Genomic DNA, 18712 nt, shown 5'->3' on the forward strand with positions numbered 1-18712 from the left:
TGTGGTATAGACAGTGGAGGTTTTATTTGGACCAATCGGTCTGGAAAAGGTGGATGCAATGGTTGCATCTGCTTATCTTTGGTATCATCGTTTGGTTTTCTTTGATTTTTCATTTCATTTTCATTTTCTGTGTTTTCTTCTTGCTTATCTGTTATTGGAGAATCTTTGTGGAGTACCCTACCAAACCTCAAGTTGATATTTTGCAAGGGTAGTGTGGGATATGAAGTTCCCTCTTCTACATTGTAGGCTGGCCTCTCTGCTCTGTTATTTGGATTTGGGACAGTTTGAGCAGGAATTTGAGTAGGTCTGGGAGGTTGTGAGTTAGCTGGAAATTGTAGTTGTGGTGGATTTATTGGTGGAGGAGCAGGCAGTGCTTGTTGAGTAGGTTGAGGCTGATAAACAACTTGCTGAGGATACTGCTGATATGGTTGAGAATGTGATGAATACGGCTGATGGTATTGTTGATATGGTTGTGAATATGGTGGGTATGATTGAGGATATGTATGATAGGATTGAGAGTACTGTTGAGACGGTCTCCATTGTTGCTGTGGGTGGTTTTGGTGCTGCCATGGCATGGGTACATTCCATGAATTCTGTGCATACATTTGATCATTTACAGGAAATTGCAAATTTTGATTTGGAAACATACCTTGAGGTGCTAGCCTTGGCTGCCATGGTCTCTTTGTGCCCATGAAATACATGTTTTCCATCTCTGCATTAGCTGCCATATTACAGTTCTGCAAAACCTTAACTTTAGGACAATTAAACATATCATGATGTTCAGTACAGAAAGCACAAACTTGGATGTTTTCTAGTGGGCAGTCTTTTAATGCATGTTTCTTCCGGCATTTTGGGCAGAAGATAGCCATTATCTGATCTTCATCTTCTTGTTTCTTCTTAGCTTTTAGAGTGTCAATTTGGTTCCCTAGGGTGCTTAATAGATCTGTTTTAAACTCTTCTAACAGATTCCCTATTTCAGCCCTTGTGACACTTGCTGAGGCAGATTTTGTGACTTTGGATGACAGGGTTCTTTCTCCCATTTTAGCTTTGCTCCTTGAATACTTTTCGCATAACTCAGTGATTTCTTCAAAGTGTAAGGCAGAAATGTCACCTTTGCCCATCAAGTTAAGATCATCCATGTATTCCTCTCGGATGCCTTTCAAGAATATTGTGCGGATCAGATCAAGAGGCATAGTTCGGTGTTTGGATTTTTGTAAGTTATAGACAAACCGTTCTAAGTATTCCTCTAAGGTTTCATCCTCTTGCTGGCTCATTCTAAAGATATCATCTTTGGAATCTTTGGATCTACAGTAAGGTTGATATTTCCTTAGAAATATTCTTCTCATGCCATCCCAATCAACTATAGCATGCTCACCAAGCCTCATGAACCATCTTAAGTTTGATGCCTTTAATGTCGCTGGGAAGAGTCTAAGCCTATGGGCATCATCTGTATAGCCATATGTTCGACATACAATGTCAAACTCGAACAATAATGAGTCTGGATCTTCCGAAGCCATACCATAGAAGTTTGGTAGCACGGATGGAGGTATGTTTTTCATTTTGATCTCATCATCTTCTTGTGGTTCATGTATAGGAAACTTAAAAGTTGACTCTTCTTCGTCTCTCTGTCCTTGATTTGGTATTGATCCATCTCCTTCCTCAGCCATTCTAATGGGTTTCTCTGTGTCAGTTTCACTTGTTTTAAAGAAGAGATTAAAGAAAGATTGTTCGGTCACTGTGCTACTTTCTCCTTGTGTGGAGGGTCTAGGAAAGTGCTTCTTCTGCGATTTATGTGCTAATAAAGTTTGCCTTTCGATGAGAGTAAGTCTTTCTCCTGACTTTTGTTTAGCCTCTAATGCTTGTATGGTGACTTCCTCAGTTGGTGTTGTATTCCCTAAAGAGTCTGCTCCTGATGATGATGGGTTAGTTTTTGAATGGTGGGGGGTTTTTATGAATCTACCTTGACTGTCTCTAAATCTATGCATAAATGAACATGATTTCTAAATCTATGTTTTTGCTCGTTTTTGTTTATAAAATTTTTTTCTTTAAAAAAAAAAAAAAATCCTTTAAGTACGCCTCCCCGGCAACGGCGCCAAAATGTAGTATCCTATCTAGGGTGCTAGACTAGGCTATATTTATTATCAACCAGGATGCGTAGACTTAGAGGCATGCGTCTACAGTATATGGACATAAAGGATTATTAGCTAAATGGTTATGATGGTAGGTCACAAGACTTCTTTACGGAAGATTGAGGTGTGTGTTACCTATCACCCAAACACTTAGGTCACTCAGTTAATCTACCTAATTAAAACACTGTCATTCAATTCATTTACCAAATTAAAACACTGTGTATCACTTTAAACCAAGATTTCAATCTCCTTACGGAGACACTATGCATAAAACCCCTGTTCATCAAATACTCAGCATTCACTAATATTCATGAAAGATAAAGGCATACTGAAAGCATATGCATACTTTAAAATGATAACAGAGTTCATGACATTGCTCTAAAAAGACAACAAAGGATCGAATCCCTTACAGGATACGATTCACGATCTTAGTGATGAACTGTTCAAGCACTATCATAAACATCACCCATACGCATTCTATTGAAATCAAAAACCAATTCTAATTGTTGTGCATATCATTTAATACCCTAAGTTGCGAATAAAAAGAAATGACAGTATACCAGTTTAACGCAGGGCCCGTCCACATTTAAGAGGTATACTGGACTGTGATCAACCGATTATAAAATCAACGCAACAAGGAAAATCGTGACTGCAACCGTGTTCTTGGTATTAAGTTTAAAACTCTGTTTTCAAAACGATACAATGATAACCAACACTAACTACACAGAACTGTGTTTACATATGTTTTTACAACCCTTACATTTCGAAAACGAATGTACATTCATGATGCGGCTGTTGCCGCTTTTATCATGTCGTGATTCTTAAAATGTTTCTATCCTGAATTGATTTCAAAAAGGAACAAAATTAAATCAGTTTAGAATGCTATGCTGTTGCTGCCTTTGTCGCCAACATGCTATACTTTGACCATCGTTGACCGCGCATGTAGGAGGGTCGGTTCTACTGTAGGATAGGTATTCGTCCATGCTTGGACATTCTACTTTTCATCCCTACCCTTCGCTCTAGCCTAGCTGTCATGCCACATGTCAAACAATAAACCAATTACAGGATGTTGGAACTTCCTGTAGTCTTTTTACCAAAAATTCCTAATTCTTTAACATAAAACTCCTAAATCAATTTTAATGCATTTTAATAACTATAGCACTATTAACTAATCAATTTCAAGGGATCTAAGAGATGTATGATTGAAAGAGGTAGGCAAATGATATGTTTTAGGAGGAAAAAGGAGGTCATGGGATGGTACCAACATCATCTGTGTCCATGATCAATGGTGGTTCATACAGCTTTATGTTCTCTACAGTCACTACTAAGTACATCTGCATACACACCGGCAAATCAAGATGAAAGGCATTGTTTCCAATCTTCTCCAATATGGTGAATGGACCATACCGGATGGGTCGCAACTTCTTCCCTTCTCCCTTCATCCTGTCCTTGTAGATGTGGAACCACACTTTTTCGCCCACTTGGAATTGGTGATCGACTTAGTGTTTGTCACGTCGAGCCTTGTAACAGGCTTGACTTTTCTCCAACTACTCTTGTACTACTTGGTGAATCAATTGGATTCGCTGAATGAACTGCTGAGCTTTTTCCCTATCATTACGTCCACTGGAGCCATCTTCCCTTCCAAAGACCATATCAAAAGGGTCCTTTGGTAGGTAACCAAAGCATGTCTCAAATGGTGAACGTTGCGTAGATGAATGCACTGCTCGGTTGTAGGAATGTTGTACATAGGGAAGATGTTCATCCCACAACTTTGGATGTTTCCCACAATAGCCTCGTAACAAGTGTACCACGATACTGTTTACAACCCCTATCTGTCTGTCACCCTGTAGATGAAATGCCATGCTTCCCTTCAATTTGGTGTCCATCCTCTTCCACAAACTGGTCCAAAACTCTCTGAGAAAGCGAGAGTCCCGATCTGACAATGGTCCAAAACTCTCTGAGAAAACGAGAGTCCCGGTCGTGACTCTTTCTTCACAAAGGCAAACCTCATACAAAGTCCATTGACACACTTTCCATGGACAACTCGGAGTAGGGAGTGGTGTGTAGAGCCCGAGTTTTCTATTAGAGGGCTTTGAAACAGAACACATCACACAACCCTTTACATAGTGAGTCACAATGTTTTTCATATGAGGCCAAAAACAAAATCTTTGTACATGACATAAAGTGTTTTCGACACCAAAGTGTCTAGACACAAGAGAAATGTGGGCCTCTCAAATTACATGTACTCTTTCCCCTGTGGGAATACATAATTTACCAAGGTGATACAATAGTTTCCCCTGCAAGTGATAGTTGTCCACCTGTGAACCATGGGTTAGTTTTGCATAAACCTCCTTAAAGTCATCGTCGTTAGCATATTGTTCAGCATAACTTTCAAAATATAATGAAGCCTTGTGCAAAATAACAGAAGTAGAAATAAGAGGGTGAGATAGCATATTGGCCACCTTATTACTAGTGCCCTTCTTATACTTTATTACCAGATGAAATTGTTGAAGAAAGCCCATCCACCTAAAATGATGAGATTGTTGCACCTTAGTTTGTGACTGAAGGTACTGCAAGGGCTGAAGATCTGTATGGATGATGGTCTCCTTGCCGATTAGGTAGTGTTTCCATTTTTTCAGACTCTGCACCAAGGCATAAATCTCCTTGTCATAAGTGGGATAGTTTATCACAGCTTGAGAAAAATTCTCAGAATGGTAACAAATCGGCTTCTTTTGCTACATCAGTATAGCTCCCATGGCATAACCGTTGGTATCAGTTTCGATATTGAATGGCTATTGGAGATTGGGTAAGGCTAAGACCGGCGCGGTGCTGATCTTTTCCTTCAATGTTTCAAAGGACTTCTGTTGTCTTCCTCCCCTTTGGAAGACCTGTTTCACACTTGTCAATGTGTGAAAAGGTGCTGCAATAACAGAGAAATTAGTAATAAATCTCCTTCAATACTGGACTAGACCTAAAAAGCTACGGACCTCGGTTACACTAGTAGGCTTAGGCCAATTTAAAATTGCTTAACTTTAGAGGGATCAATTTTTAACTGGCCATAACCAACAATATGACCTAGGTAACCCAAAGAGGTTTTCCCGAACTCACACTTTGACAATTTTACAAAGATTTTTTCTTTTTTCAGTACATCAAGCACTTTCTTTACATGACACACATGCTCAGCCCAACTCTTACTAAAGACAAGTATATCATCTAAATATACAAGAACAAATTCATCAATGTAAGGTTGAAAGAAATCATTCATGACCCTCATAAAAGTGGTTGGAGCATTGCAAAGTCCAAATGGCATCACCGTCCATTCGAACAGCCCTTGTTTGGTCTTGAAGGTGGTTTTCCATACGTGCTAATCTGTGATTCATACCTGGTGATAACCACTGCGCAAATCCAACTTGGTGAAATAAATAGTATTCTTTAATTGATCTAATAAATCATCTATGCATGGAAGGGGATAGCGATTTTTCACTGTAATTTTGTTGAATGCACGGTAATCCATGCACATCCTCCATGTGTCGTCTTTATTTGTCACTAAGACAATCGGTGAGCCACACGGAGAGGTGCTCGCCCGGATGACCCCTTGGTCCAGCAATTCCTGCACTTGTCTCTTGATTTCCTCCTTCTCAATAGTTGGCATCCTATACATGCCAATATTTGGCAGAGCGTCATGGTGCAAATGGATATCGTGTTTGATTTCCCTCTTCGGAGGTAATCCCTTCGGTTCCTGAAATAGCTCAGCATAGTTAGAAATTAATTCAGATAATTCCTGTTTATGTTTTTTATCACAGCCCTGGAAAGCATCAGCGAATTTGGCCTCTTTCTCCCTTACAACCATAAGCATTCAACCCTTACTGGAATTCACCAGTCTTTTCATCTGTACAGCGCTTACAAGGTTGGCATTGATTTGATTTTGATGAGCCCTTACTATATATTCTACCCCATATTTTGTGATATGGTATTTGTTTTCATGACAGAAAAAGACTGCCTTTCTATTATACAGATATGAGCTCCCTAACACCATGCCACAGATATCCAATGATATTACATCCAATTCTACTTTGTCTACTAGCTTAGAAGCAATTACAAATTTGACCTTACAATGTTTAGTTACATTCAGTTTTGCTTTATCATGTATCCATCCAAGAGAGTAAGGTTTTGGGTGTGGTTTTGTTTCTAAGCCAAGTTTCTTTACCAAGGATTCTGCAATTAGTTTGCTTGAGACCCAGTATCAAACAACGTTCCAACTTTAGTATGATTTACAACAACTCTGATATGAAACAATTCAATTCTCTTTCGGTCACTAGGAAGGGACTCATTTACAGAACTGGTGCCTTCATGTGATTCAGAATTGACATGAGGTGTAAGAGTACCTTTTGTTCCTGCTGTTGTGATCAACACTTCATCTCCCGAATCCGATCCAAGGTCTTGTTGCGTTGTTGCCACTATCTTCTGCTTCCCTTTTCCTCCATACTTCTTTGGACTCTTTTCTGGGTGCTGCTTCCAACAGTGATCATCATCATGGCCTTCCTTTTTGCAATGATTGCAATATGGTTGTTCTCCCTCTTTGGCTGTTGTTGTTTTCTTCTCCTTTCCCTTCCATTTCGCTTTAGATTTGTCATTAGGAAGTTTGAACGATGGTTTTCTGGAATGATCGTCTCTTTCATTTTTTCCCCTATTCTCAATATGAATTGCCTTTACACTGGCTGAGTTAATAGTGTTTGGTTCAAACAACAATAATGAATGCCTAATATAACTGTGCAATGAGCCAATATACTTAGTTACAACTTCAAGTGTATCAAGTGAAATACCCAAATTCAGTGCTTTCTTTCTAAATTCCTCTGTAAAACTCTGAACATCCTGACCTTTGCCTTACCTTAAATATTTCCAATACATTAATGCTTTTTGCTTGTATCCTAAGGGATAAAACTATTCCTTTAACACAGAAATAAAATCAGGCCATGAGGAAAAGAGGTTACCCACATTCTTACTGTGTGCAATTTTCTCTCCCACCAAACGAGAGCGGTGTTGCTCAGTCGTAGAAAGGCCAGCTGAATCTTTGCCTCATCCTCCACGATCTACTAAATCCTATAGTAGACATCAATCTGCCTAATCCAATTACTAAGATTTTTTGCATTGCTTTCACCATTAAACATGGGAAGATCAAATTTAACATCTAATATAAATAAAGGCTTCTTAGATGTATCCTTTGAATTTCTACGATTATGGTGGTGAGAGGAAGGAGAACCTTCACTCCCAGAAGGAGAAGGAGGGGGTTCTTCTCCACCATTCCCATGTGTTTAACCTTGTCCTTCTGGGTTTCTCTCCTCTACTTTCTCCAACCTTAAAACCAACTGATTGATATTCTCTGCCATTGAATAGAAAGTCTTGCAGAAATTGTGCTCGTCTTTAAGATCAGCTTCATCTTCTGCCATGTTTCTCCTTCAATGTGCATGCCTCGCTTCGGGACCGAAAGGCTCTAATTCCCCTTCACCTCTTCGGAGTCTATCTCTTGTTAGCATACAAACATTGAATTCACATTTAAAAAGACCTGCTCTGATACCACTTGATCCAGGATACTTTTGCTTATAGAAGTATGGAAAGAATCACATGTAAAAATTGCAGCTTAACACAGAATTATAATGTGCACACAAGAAAAGAAGAAGAAACGCATAAAAAGCATGAAGGAAGACACAAAGACTTGATAACAGAGTTTGTCCAACTCGGACTACGTCTCTGAGCCCTACTTTATCAATGGGGAGGCCTTTATATTAAATGGCATAAAAAGAAGAGAATGTAATCATCTGATACATCAAAAGAGGGTTACACCTCCATTCTGAAAGATGGCTGAGAACAGAAGAATTCAGATGGAGAAGTGGGCAGCACCAATGCATCTGTGGCATTGAGAGGGCTGAAAAACATCTAAAACTTGTCCAAAAATAGACAAAATGCACTATCATCCACCTGAAAGCTCTCCTCCCTCGAACAGCGTGCTGAAATTCCTCCCCCTTTGCTTTTCCAACTATCAGGCTTTTACAATGGATCATTTGGACAAATCCCACTTAAATCGGGGTTGTTTTGGCATAAAATAGAGGTTGTTTTAGTAGAAGGCTCGGCGGTTGCAACAAACCCCAATACAAGATTTTTATCATTCCAAGTGATAATATCGAACACTAAAATCTGACCAAATCTTTAAGCCCCGGACTTCAAGAAACATTAAATTGAGCATATATCCTTATCGGGTCCGAGCCCGATATCACAATGGGAATATCGGGAGTGCAACAATCCTATTAACAGGGATTTCTAACCACCGATCACCGATCGCCGACATCGGCATCGTCCGATCGCATCGGCATCCCGCTCATATAACGGCTCGGTGTCCTAGTCTGTCGATTGCCAATAACGATCCCGCCGATCGCTTTATTGTAGGTTTTAACCCTGTACAGAAATTACCTGCATACGAATTCTTAGACAAAGAAAATAAACAATGCGAGAGCATAACCCATAAAACACATATGCACAGAGATTTTTCCCTGGATCCCAAAACCGGGACTACCAGCTTGATTTTTCATTATGTTCCTTTCAATGTTACAATACATATTTATACATGCCGAAGCATCCAATACCATGGACCGAAAAACCATCGCGTCCAATACCATGTGCGAAAATCATGCACAAAACCATAGGTAGGTTCGCCCAAAGAATATAACACAACCCAACATTTATATCGTCGACCGCAATCACAAGTCGGCCCATGCCTGCTCCGATATCACCGATATGTATATATGGCCTTCCTTCAACCCAATATTTTGATAATCACTGATCGGGGGTCTTCAGGTCCACCCTCTACACGATTTCCAATGTGATTCCCTAAAAGTCAATTTTTATAGGAAAATGCCTCATTTTCTTAAGGAACAAAGCAACCTTCTTTGCACAGTAATTTCACCATCTGGACTCGGATTGAAGTACCGTTCATGCCATTGGAATCAGAATGACAAGATCTACACTCCAGTCTTGGGTAGACTTCATTTCGAGCACTTTTGATTTTGAGCTTTTCCATGCCAATGTATTTTAAGATCCACCTGGATCACCACATGGTGCTTTACCAGTCCAAACACTATCCAGTCATTAAAGTATACTTCCAGAAATTTATGAATGAAATCTTTGAACACTGCGATGACTACGTGTGAAAAGATCATCGGCACATTCTTCAGCCCAAAGGGCATCACATAATACTGGAAGCATCCCCATTCAGTCGCAAAGGTCATCTAGTTCGATCCTCTAATGCGATCTTGATTTGGTGGTACCCAGAGAACCCATCAGTGAATGAATACGCTTCTTGGCCGCCAACATTATCCAAGATATCATTGGTGAACGGATTTGGGAAGGGATCATGCACGCAGGCATCATTCAATTTCCTGAGATCTACGCATATCCTTATTTCTTCCTTCTACTTCTTTTCATGAACTACTATTGGGCTCACCCAAATAGATTCTTCGACCGGTTCAATGATACCCGCCATGAGCATCTTATCTAACTCAACGCGGACCTTTTCCTTATACTTTGGATTGAGGTGGTAAGGTCTTTGTTTCACAGGTTTTGCATTCGGTTTTAGGGTGATCTTCATGACAGCTAGATCTCCTATTATTCCTTTCAGATTGGAAAACTTTGTGGGGTACAAATCCTGATATTCGGAGAGCAATTCGGCGACCTTATCTACTGTCGCGTCGTTCCAATAGTCCCCAATGTTTGCAAACTTCGGCTCTGCCTCCGTTCCAATGTTCACCTGTCTAGTTCTGAGCAGCTCTGTTATGTCGAGGTTCTCTATTTGTGGTCCTTCAACTCCGCGGTGACCTTCAGTCTCCGGGATATTAATCTTTCTCGGGTCTTCATCTTCTTCTTCTATTGTTACATTGTAACACTCCAACGCGTGGCTCAGCTGGGTAGTCCAATCAGGTTGAATCAGGTCTAGAGGATCCTATGGTATCCTAAAGATGGTTGTCTTAACCTCCTACAACACTTCATCGATAGATTCAAATCCATCCTCAAAATTGAGCGTCATTATAAATCCTTGGTGCAAAACTTCCATTCTTCGGTGCCATGATGGAGTTTTGTCTCCAAGTACAAATTCATTGGTATAACATCCAAGGTATGACAAAACAGATGGACCCACTCTGGCTGAGGCTTCGCTCCATACACTTTAATCCATTTGGCCAAATGATCGTGCAGATCATTTCTCCCATCTTACTTTTCTGTTAGTCATACCTTCGGGTGGCCAAAGCGCATCCTCATCATCCTTCTATATTCATGCCAGTCATCAAAATTGTCCTTGTGCATATCCCACCATCTTGTGGGTGTAGCGCACAGTGCCCAATCCAATGCCTGTAAGCGGTGCTTCTTGGGCACTTCCCTTTCGAATGCATCCAAAAAGTGATCAACATCAGTTATCCCATCATAGTGAGGTAGATTTCTTACCTCTAATGATACGCAACGCAGTGACTTAGTCATCATATTACAGCGTAGCATAGATACTTCATGCAGTCGATTCTGCCAGTGCTCTAGTTCTTCGTCTGAATCTGCAGGAGCTCTCACAATCCCATGTGATACGTCCATTTGCTATCAGATTCACCCAATCCTGATCATGTGTCGTTATCTTGTAAATCTGGTCTAAATTCTCGTCACTTTCATAATCGCAAACTGGTTCTATATAGCGCAATCCTTCAGTAGGATTCAGTGGCACCACTACATGGAGAAATTTCTTCTCAAATATCATCTTTCACTTCTTCAGGTTGATTACCCCATTCATGTCAGTGGCCCAATCGATCCCTAGGAAAACGGGGTAGGTATTTCTATCATCCACAATCTCTATTACTTCAAAATCACTAGTGCGCTCTCGCCTTCGATATCAACTGTTACACCCTACAACCTCCCCATTAGGATGATTTTATGTTGATCTTCCATCCTTAACTGAATCGGAGACCATTGTAGCACAGGTCTCCCCATTCTTTCCCATGTTTGTTTCGACAAACCATTCGCGTCAAACCCTAGGTCCAAGATAACTTGGTCCATTTCGTATTCTCCTATCTACGCGGTGAGTCTCATATCACATCCATTCCTTGCCTTATGCTTACCAAGATTTCTGACTACGCGTAGTTCGTTAATATCATTTTCCTTGCCAGCACACTGATTGATCAGTTCCTGCAGTCCCTTCACAGCCTTACTATCGTGGAGCAGTTTCATGCAGATCTCTAAGAACATAGTAATCATGGATGGGTCCATTTCTTCAATCGGTTTCTCCTACCTTCCTAAGGTAGAGGCCTCAGCGAAAGTTTTCTTTGCTTCCGTAAATGTTTCTTTTGCATGTTCCAGATCAAACCCGTTCTCCTTTTCTGGTGCTTTGCGGACCCACTCGCCTTCTTCGGGCTACTTCCCCTTATCCTCACCAGTCATTACTCCGCTCCGTAGCACAATATTTACCTTGGGGTCTTCCTCGCGAGGCTCAACCCTCATCATCTATAGGTTCTGAGCTGGTTTCTAAGGCTGTGCCCCCTTCTCACGTATCTTGACTAACAATATAGTGCAATCCTCTGTCGGATGGTCAAACTGAGTACAATTGCGGCATGACAGTTGCATCGGATTCAGGAAGTCTCGCACATAGTGTCTTGATCCTCCACAATTGTAATAAATAATCTTCCCTCGACCTCTACCAAGTCCTCCTCCACCTCGGCCTCGACCACACCCCTGATACTCACCTCGCACTCCTCCAGCACCTTGGTCTGGAGGCTGCGTTTCTTCCTGCACCCTGTATGTAGGTGTCCTGTCCATCATTAATTCATAACTTCGGAAATTGTGCTCATCATGACCCATAGATTCACAAAAGTTGCAGAAGAGATGTTGCAGTGTCTGTACGAATTTCTTCAGCAAATGGCAATTGTCTGTCGCATGTTTCCCATCTACCTTACAGATAACACACCATAGCACAGACCCTATACTTGGCCCTACTACATCTTCTGGCCTCAGAGGCATTGGTCCCCCTGATGCAACATAATTTGTGAAAACAGGACACTGATCTTTGTCATGCCCCTGGCTTTTACACTTTAGGCACCACACTTCTTTGCGTGCCTCTAGCTGAGTTATTCTATCTTCCTTCAAACTTTGCATTTCGAGGCAATGGTTCTGTAACTGCGCATGAATATGTTGAACCCCTAGATTAGCATCCTGCATTGGTGTCTCGTGCACTCTCATCGTGATTTCTAGAGCTTTCGCCTAGGTCCCGATCTTCCATTGTGATAGCGCAACCCTTAGGTGAGGCAGGAATGAGGCCACAAACCATTCGTGGTGCTGCCCATCAGTCAGATTCATGTTGGCTTAATAGATTGTACACTTCAATCTTTGGTTCAAATCCCAGGGCATTTCTCCAAGATTCATCATGATCTCCTTGAATCACACAATTGATTGTGCCTCAGACTTAACTCTACTAAATTCCTTATTCAGCACAGTCTGGATATCGGCCAACGTGGACATCAGATTATCAATGCAGTACTTAATGTACCAAGTTAGCGTGCGATCCTGCAAAGCACTAACCAACATTGCTTTCTTCATTTGATCATCCGTGATACCCTAAGCTTCCCATACAGCCTTTGTGACGAACCAACACTAGTCCAGATCTTCATTTCCTACGCCCTTGAACACATGTAGCTTTACGGAGTTCTCCATGTTGAACGGTGGCAGAGGTGGTGGCGATGTGGGTGAGGGGGTAAGCGATGGAGGTGAGGATGAAAATGATGTCAATGGACGAGGTGAGGATGGAGGCGGTGTAGGTATTCACGGGAACCCTTGTATTATCAACTGAATAGCACTCAGCAGAGAAGCCTGTGTTTCTCCTTCGTCATCACTCAGAGGCAGCTCAATCAGTGGGCTATATTCAGGACCCTTTCTTCGTCCATCCTTGAAATTCCTTCCACTTCACGTAGCCCCAAACATCAAGGTAACCACATAACCCAATTTTCACATAAGATCTTCTTGATGCAAGTATTTAATGATTTCATATACTTATCTTGTGGCCCCTTGAAGAAGCAACACTCTGCTCCGCTGTAACTGACCAAAGTATCAACGACAAACTCTGTCACAAATCCTCCTATGATACGGTCGAGCCAATGATCGACAGTGCACGTGATCTTATCTTTAGAGGTTTCCAATTTCCACACTAACTCCTGGATCCAAACAATCGGACCGTCAAGCCTCCATCTCCCTTGGCCCTCTACCAACTTCGCAATCCACTCGTATAATTTAACCAATAAGGAACAGAAGAAGGTTTCATGTATCTTTGTGTATAGATCTCTGTCCAACCACTGTCCTTTCGCTAATCATGGATTCCTATTTTCTTGCGCCACGAATTCGTGGATCTTTCTATCCAACCAGTCTTCAATCTCCTTCTTAGTTGGATTCCAATGATGTGACATCACACATCTCATTATGCAGATCCCGGTCTCGGCAACAAAACCATTTGTTGGCTTGATGGGCCCTGACCTAGGTTCATCGTTAGTTAGCCAAGAAAATACCTACACTACTATCCCTTTCGGCATTAGCCCGCAGAGCGTCGACTGAAGTCTCACCCTAAGAAGTATGGGGGGATGCATGAACCAAGTTTCTGCACCCTGATATGGTTTTGATGTCGGTTTTACACTTTAACTCTACCTTCGTGCAGATTGATAAGCCTTTAGGGCTTATCAAAGTACTTCTTTATTAGCCTTTCAAAACCTTCATGAAGGTCTGCGATCGTCCTTCACGTAACCCTAACAAGCGATTCAGGCACTTACGCACCTCTATAACTACTTTGTTGTATAGTTTCCCAAACTATCTTAAGTGTTCGCCAACTCTATCATGCAATTAAGATTATCTTTGCATAAACATGTATCTCTACTTGCGTTCATATAACAGAGGAAACATATAGATTCATGCATCAACCTAGCAATAAAACATAAACCCAATGCTTAACATAACATAATCGCATGCAATTGACAAAATTAAAATACATAGTGATTTCATAATACTTCTCTTTATTGATGACTCAGATTTCCAGTACAGACTCTAATTTCCCTGTGCACACAGTTGTAGGGGTCCACACACTCAGCTACGGACTTCTACCCTAGACCTCTGCGCACTCAGCTACAGAGCCTCTTTCCTACGCTAAGACTCTCACTCTTAGCTCTTCATAGGCTCATAAATGACTCCCACTGTGACTATCTCTCCTTATGAAAACTCTTTTAACACTTCTTTTTATTCAATCCCATGGTCCACGGACCAAGGGTGGATATCATCAAGCCAACACAACCTATCTAAACTGAGGGCGGAAACCCTTTTTGACGCTTAATATCTTCACACTCTGTGACCACAAAATGAGGAGACTTTACATTCCCTTATACAAAATTCGGGCTTTCTGCCCCAAAACCCTGGCTTTTAACCCCAAAATTGACCCCAGGGGACCCGTTCCCAACAAAGCCCTAATGGCTTATCGATATGCGCGAAGGCGGGTTTAGGGCATAAAATGAAATTACACTAGTCTCTAGGTGCGGAAACTTGGTTCCAGCATCAACCCATACTTCTTTCGGTGAGACTTCAGTCTACTCACCACTGGTTGATGCCGAAAGGGCTAGTAGTGTAGGGATTTATTTGGAAAAACTAACTTTGAACCTAGGTCAGGACCCACTAAGCTAACAAATGGTTCCATTTCCAAGACCGGGATCTACATAAGGAGATGTGTGATGTTGCATCACTGGAATCCAACTAAGAAAGAAATTGAAGAGTGGTTGGATAGAAAGATCCACGAATTCGCGGCACAAGAAAATAGAAATCCACACCTGAGAAAAGAATAGTGGTTGGATAGGTACCTGTACATAGAGATACACAAAATTTCTTTTGTTCCTTCACGATTGAACTATACAAGTGGATCACTAAATTTACAGATGGCCAAGGAAGGTGGAGGCTTGACGCTCCAATAGTGTGGACCTCAAAGCTAGTGTGGAGATTGGAAGCCTCTAAAGACAAGATCACACACGCTTTTGATCACTGGCTTAATCACGTCATAGGAGGATTTGTGACAAAATTCACGGTCGATACCTTAGTCAGCTACAGTGAAGCAGAGTGATGCTTCTTCAAGGGACCACGAGGTAAGTATTTAAGATCTTTGAATACTTGGATTAAAAAGCTCTTGTGTGAAAAGCAGGTTATGCCATTACCTTGATGTTTGGAGTTACGCAAAGTAGAAATTTATTTAGGGATAGAGGGAGAATAGGCCCTGGATATAGCCCGTTGATTGAGCCTCCTATGAGTGATGATGAAGGAGTAGCACATGCTTCACCACAGATCATTGTCCAATTAATAAGGTAGGGGTTCCCACAAATACCCCATCCACCCACACCACCTCCACCTTCACCTCCACATCATACACCTTCGCCCACACCGCCACCACCTCTTCCATTGTTTAATATGTCGAATACGGTGAAGTTTCCCATTTTCAAGGGCTTGGGGAATGAGGACCTGGACCAGTTTTGGTTCGTCGCAAAGGTCGTATGGACAACACAGAATATTACATATGATCATATGAAGAAAGCGCAGTTGGTTACTCCTCTACAGTATCACGTGCTAACATGGTACATTAAGTACTACACTGATAACCGATGGCTTCATTAGCGGACACTGAAACTGCGTTGAATAAGGAATTCAGTAGGCCCAAGTTTGAATCACAATCAGATGTTGGATTCAAGGAAATCATGATGAGGCCTAACAAAACACCCTGGGATCTGGATCAAAAACTAAAGTTCCAGATCCGTGAAGCTAACATGAATCTCACTAATGGGTAGCACCGTGAATGGTTTGTAGCTTCACTCTTGCCTCACCTAAGGGTTGCTTTATCACATCAAAAGATTGGGATCCAGGCGGAAGCCCTCGAAATTGCGATGAGATTGCATGAGACACTGATTCACGATGCTGCTTTGGGAGTTCAACAAATTCACACAGAGTTGCAGAAACTTTTCCTAGAATTTCAAAGCCTCAAGAAGGATAGAGCGGCTCAGCCAAAGGTGCGCGAAGAAGTTTGGTGCCTGAAGTTTAAAAGCCAGGGGCATGATAAATATCATTGCCCTGTCTTCGTGAATTATGTTGTAGGAGGAGGGCCAATGCCTCTAAGGCCGAAAGCTCAAGCAGGACCAAGTACAGGGCCCACGCCGTGGTGTACTATCTGTCAGGTAGCTAGAAAACATGTAACAAATAATTGTCACTTGTTGCAGAAATTTGTGCAGACACCTCAACAACTCTTCTGCAACTTCTATAAATCGGTGGGCCACGATGAGTGTAACTGCCATAGCTATGAGCTGATGATGGAGAGAACGCCCGCGTATCAAATGAAAACAGAAGATCGACCTCCGGATCAAGGAACTCGGGGGGTGCACAGAGGATATCAGGGGCACAGACGAGACCGAGGAGGAGGAGGACCTGGGAGAGGTCAGGGACAAGTCATTTGTTACAATTGTGGAGTGCGAGGACACTACACATGGGAGTGTACAAGCCCGACACACCTATCATACCGATATTGTACTTAGTTTGATCACACGATAGAAGACTGCGTTGTATTGATAGCTAAAATGCAAGAGAAGAGGATGAAGCCTCAGCTGCCTACCCAGAACCTGTAGATGATGAGGGATGAACCCTGAGAAGAAGATCCTAACATGAATATCGTGATGCGAAGTGCAATGACGATTGGTGAGGATAAAGGAAAACGACCTGAAGAAAGTGGATGGGTCCGCAAGGATCCAGAAAAAGAGGTTGGTTTTGACTTGGAGCGAGCGAAAGGAATGTTCATGAGAGCGAAGAAAAGCTTTGTTGAGGCCTCTACCTTAGGAAGCCAGGATAAGTTGTCTGAAGAAATGGACCCCTCCATGCTTAACACGTTCTTGGAGACATGTAATAATATGTTACGTGATAGCAAGGCCTGAAAGTATTACAGGAGTTGATAAATAAATGTGCCGGTAAATAAAATACTCCTAAAGGACCTCACGTAGTTAGAAAAATTGGTAAGAATAAGACAAGAACAGGGTGTGAGATGAGGCTCACTGTGCAAATAAGAGAGTGTGAAATGGACCAAGTTATTCTGGATCTTGGGTCGAATGCGAAGGTTTTCCCTAAACAGACATGGGAGAGAATGGGGAGTCCTGCACTACAGTGGTCTCTGATTCAATTGAGGATGGAAAATCAACAGAAGATTATCCCCATAGGAAGATTGCAGGGAGTGATAGTAAATATTAAAGGCACAAGTACATTGGCCAATTTTGAAGTGATAGAGATCGTGGATGACAACAATCCATACCCCACGCTCCTTGGGATTGATTGGGCCATTGACATGAATGGGGTAATCAATTTGAAGAAGCGGACGATTTCATTTGAAAGGAAATCGCTTCGCGTAGTAGTACCTTTGGACCCTGCCGAAGGACCACGCTATATTGAACTAGTCCACGATTATGAGGAAAGCAACGATGATCTGGACCAGATCTATAAAATAACAATGCGAGATCAAGATTGGGTTAATCCAATAGCTGATGGATGCATTGCATGGGACTGCAAAAGTTTCGATGATCTAAATATGATCTGAGGTTGTCATTGATGTCAACCCAAGAAGCACCAAGGGCTACCCTGATCTTGCAAGGGAATTTTGACTTGAAAACTTACTCTATCTTGAGTCAAAGATCTTCTAGATAGATTCTACTTGTCGAGATGTTTCCGTTTATATATGGCACACTAAGTAATTCTTCACGGTTTGAGAGATATTCATATTTGAAGTTAGTAACCCCAGTTAGTGGGATAAAACCCTATGGGGTTGTGGCATGGAACTCATAATTGATTTTGGTCATTGAATATTCATTAATTAATAATTTTTTTAGCTCCTAAAATCTCTCCAACATTCTCTATAGAAGTTTCTCTCAACTCTATAAAAAGAAATCTCATATATCCTCCAAATGTAGTGATTGTGGCATTTTCACTATAACTTCATTTCTGTGAAGTCTTAGATTCTGAAATTAAAACCCATTTGATTAGCAATCCTGGTGAACATCGTGATCAAATTTCAGATCTTGGTTCTCTATATTTTCATAGATATGGTCTGTGGAAGTTAGGGTTTTTGCAAGTTTCCGAATTTCATCTCAAATAAGTGACCTTGGGATAATCGTCATAGCTCTCTCTCTGAGAAGAGGATTGGAATTCTGTAAAAAGTGCCAGATAGTGCATAGACTGTATCTTTTTGTATATCAATTTCAGAGCTGAAGGAGGAAACAGTGACATGTGGCACGTTGTACAAGTTCGCTCTATTGAACTAGTCCATAATTAGGTCATTGTGAGAGATTGGGCATAACTTTGCCTTGAAGAGTCCAAATCGGGTCAGACCTATGGCATTGGAAATAAGAATCAGAGGGCTTATACAGGACATAACATCACATGTTGGGGATCTGAAATTGCAGAGATACATCAGATTAAATATCATGCTCCTATAAGGCAAGAAAAACTAGATCAAGTGTTGTCAA

This window comes from Pinus tabuliformis, chromosome X (genome assembly GCF_031772625.1).
Source record: "Pinus tabuliformis cultivar Carrire ecotype Pingquan chromosome X, CPIR1, whole genome shotgun sequence".
Classification (NCBI taxonomy): Eukaryota; Viridiplantae; Streptophyta; class Pinopsida; order Pinales; family Pinaceae; genus Pinus; species Pinus tabuliformis.